Source organism: Carlito syrichta, unplaced genomic scaffold (assembly GCF_000164805.1).
Source record: "Carlito syrichta isolate Samal-C Ts95f unplaced genomic scaffold, Tarsius_syrichta-2.0.1 Scaffold304556, whole genome shotgun sequence".
NCBI lineage: Eukaryota > Metazoa > Chordata > Mammalia > Primates > Tarsiidae > Carlito > Carlito syrichta.
The window spans coordinates 156,297-160,502 of NW_007248652.1; positions in this window are offsets into that span (position 1 = coordinate 156,297).

Here is a 4,206-nt window from a genome sequence, read left to right on the forward strand (position 1 = left end):
TGTGGGCTCAGGCAATCCACTCACCTCAGCCTTCCAAGGTGCAGGATTACAGGCTGAGCCACCGAGCCCAGCTAAAAAATAATAGTTTCTTTTTAGAGATAGAGTCACTTTGTTGCCCAGACTGGAATGCAGTGACTGTTCACAGGCATGATAACATAAGGGCTCAAGTGTTTCCCCCACTTCAGCCTCCTGAGTAGCTTGGACTGCAGAACATGTACCAGGTTTGTTTCTTTGTTTGTTATAGAGATGGGGTCTCACTATGTTGCCCAGGTTGGTCTTAAATTCCTGGCCTATAGACATAGTGGCTCATGCCTATAATTTCAGCACTTTGGAAGGCCGAGGTGAGGGGATTGCCTGAGCCCACGGGTTTGAGACCAGCCTGGGCAACTTGGTGAAACCGCATCTCTACAATAAATAAAAAAAATTAGCCAGACGTCATGGTGTGTGCCTGTGATTCCAGTTACTTGGAAGGCTGAGGAGGAAGGATCGCCTGAGTCCAGCAGCCTGGGTGAAAGAGTGAGACTCAAAAAAAAACAAAAGCAAAAAAAAACTCCTGGCCTCAAGTTATCCTCCTATCTTGGCCTCCCATAGTGCTGAGATTACAGGGGTGAACCACTGCTCCTGGCCAAAATATTTTTTTAATTATTATTATTATTTTTTAGTTGGAGTTTCATTCTGTCGCCCAGACTGGAGTGCAGTTGCACGCTAACAGCTACCGCAGCCTCAACTTTGTGGGCTCAGGTGATCCTTCTGCCACAGCTTTCCAAGTAGGTAAAACTATAGGCGTGTGCTACCACCCACGGCTACTTTGTTTGTTTGTTTGTTTGTTTATTTATAGAGCTGGAGTCTTACTCTGTCACCCAGGCTGGAGTGCAGTGTCACGCTCACAGCCACCGCAGCCTCAACCTGCTGGGCTTAGGTGATCTTTCTGCCTCAGTCTTCCAAGTAGCTGGAATCACAGGCGTGTGCTACCACACCTGCTTTATTTTTTATTTATTATAGAGACAAGTTCTCACCAAGTTACCCAAGCTGGTCTCGAACCCCTGGGCTCAGGCAAGCCTCTCACCTTGGCCTCTCAAAGTGCTGGGATTACAGGCTTGAGCTACTGCTTTTTTCTTTGTTTTTTTTTTCAGTTGGAGTCTCACTCTGTCGCCCAGACTGGAGTGCAGTGGCCGCTCCCGGCCACCGCAGCCTCGACCTGCTGGGCTCCGGCGATCCTTCCGCCTCAGCCTTCCAAGTAGCCAGAATTACAGGCATGTGGTACCACGCCCGGTTGATTTTTTGATTTATTGTAGAGATGAGATCTCGCCAAGTTGCCCAGGCGGGTCTCGAACCCGCAGGCTCAGGCAATCCACTCACCTCAGCCTCCCAAAGACGCGGGATTACAGGTTGAGCCACCGAGTCCAGTTTATTATTTTTTTTTAAGTTGGGGTCTTGCTCTGTCACCCTGGCAGAAGTGCAGTGGCATGCTCACTGCAGCCTCAACCTCTTGCACTCAGGCAATCCTCCTGCCTCAGCCTCCCAAGTAGCTGGGACTACAGGTAGGCACCACCACACCGAACGAATTTTTTTTTTTTTTGTAGAGAGGGTCTCACTATGTTGCCAAGGCTGGTCTCGAATTCCTGGGCTCAGAGACTCCTACCACCTTGGCCTCCCAGAGTGCTGTGATTATAGGAGTGAGCCACCACTTTAGGCTAAGATTCTAAATAAGGCAAAAAAGCCAGGTGCAGTGGCTCATGCCTGTAATCCCAACACTTTGGGAGGCTGAGGCAAGAGGATTACCTGGATGCAGGACTTGAGACCAGCCTGTATAACTTGGCGAGACCTCGTCTCTACAATAAATCAAAAAATTAGCTGGGTGCGATGGCTTGTACCTATAGTTTCAGTTACTTGGAAGGCTGAGGTGAAAGGATCACCTGAGTCCAGCAGGTTGAGACTGAGGTGGCTGTGAGCGTGCCACTGCCCTCCAGCCTGGGCAATGGTGAGATTCTGACAAAAAAAAAAAAAAAAAGGCACAATCTATAATTTGTATAAATATTGACTCTGAATATAATACAAGAAAAAAATGGATATTTTCTGTTTGTCAAAATATTTGTTCATGGCTGGGCTCAGTGACTCAGCCTGTGATTCCAGCGCTTTGGGAGGCTGAGATGAGTGAATTGCCTGAGTCCGCGGGTTTGAGATCTGCCTGGGCAACTTGGTGAGACCTCATCTCTATACTAAATCAAAAATTAGCTGGGTGTGGTAGCACGCGCCTGTAGTTCCAGCTACTCGGAAGGCTGAGGCGGAAGGATCGCCGGAGCCCAGCGGGTCGAGGCTGCGGTGGCCGGGAGCGGCCAGTGCACTCCAGTCTGGGCAACAGAGTGAGACTCCAACCCAAAAAAAAAAACTTGAATTCTACAAAAAAAATTAAAAACTTGCTTGCATATGGTTGTGGCATGTGTCAATAGTTCCAGATATTTAGGAGGCTGATGCAGGAGGATAGCTTGAGCCCAGAAGGGTTTGGAGGCTGCAGTAAGCCATGATTGTGTCACTGCACTCCAGCCTGGGCCACTGGCCAGGAACAGAGTGACGCCCTGACTCAAAAAAAAAAAAAAAAAAAAATTAGCCAGGAGTGGTGGCTCATGACTGTAGTCCTAGTTATTCAAGAGGCTGAGGTGGGAAGATTACTTGAGCCAACTACTCATGGACTGCAGTCACTTATGATAGTGCCACTGCACTTAAGACTGGGTGACCGAGCAAGACCTTATTTTTTAATAATCGGCAACCAGGGAGGGGGAGCACACCTCATCAACAGTGATACCTGCACAATGAATATTTGTGTACCTAACCCTGAATTGTACCCCACAATTTTAAAATAAAAAAGAAAAGAAAAAAGTAATAAAGTTTAGTATAAGTCAAAAAGGACAATACAGAGATTTTATTTAGAAATTATGAAATTTTGGTACTAAAAAAACCAAGGGGAGATGATGAAAATGGCATTAATGGTGTGGGAATGCTCTAAGATTCCTGATATTAATTCTACTGGAGTTGTATATGAATGAAGTAAAAGACTTCCACTAGCCGGGCTCGGTGGCTCAGCCTGTAATCCCTCGCCTCTGGGAGGCTGAGGTGAGTGGATTGCCTGAGCCCGCGGGTTCGAGACCCGCCTGGGCAGCGAGACCTCATCTCTACAATATATCAAAAAATCAGCCAGGCATGGTAGCGCAAGCCTGTAATTCCGGCTACTTGGAAGGCTGAGGCGGAAGGATCGCCGGAGCCCAGCAGGTCGAGGCTGCGGTGGCCGGGAGCAGCCACTGCACTCCAGTCTGGGCGACAGAGTAAGACTCCAACTCAAAAATAAATAAATAAATAGGAATCTATTTGTGAGCTAATACTGTATAGAATTATACACAAACACATACACATGCTCAAATGTAGGCTTAAAAGTGAAAACTGAATAAGGTGTGTATCTAGCCAAATAATTAATTACAAAATAAGAAACTCAATAACAAAATGGCAACTTCAGAAAAGAATTGATCCAATTGACCTATAAAAACATGAAAAGGTACACAAGCTCGTTTGTGATCAGGGATGTGAAAATTGAAACCACAATAAGATGCCAGTATATATTGACCAGATTGTCAAATAAAAAAGTTTGTATCAAGGGTTGACAATGATGTGGAACACCTGGAAGTCTCATAGACTTGTGGTGTGAGTGTACATTTGCCCAAGCACTTGGGAAAGCAGGTTGCTATAACCTACTAGCTTTGAAGATATTTAAACCTTTTTCTCTATAAATTCTAATCCTGGTCAGTTACCCATGCATGTGTGTACCAACAAACATGTATAAGAATGTTCACAGCATCCTTGTTCATAATAGACAAAATCTAAGTACAACAGAAATTATATATTCATATATAGCAATGAAATGAATAAATTAGAGCTACATATAACAACAAGGATAAAACTTAATGCTGAGTGAAAGAAGCCAGACACATAAGAATTAATGTTAATGTTAGCTGGACATGGTGGCTCACACCTGTAATCCCAGCACCTTGAGAGACTGAGGCTGATGGATCACTTGAGCCTAGATGTACAAGACCAGCCTGGGCAACATTGCAAGACCCCATCTATAAAAAAAAGAAAACAAGCCGGGCTCGGCGGCTCAGCCTGTAATCCCGCGCCTTTGGGAGGCTGAGGTGAGTGGATTGCCGGAGCCCGCGG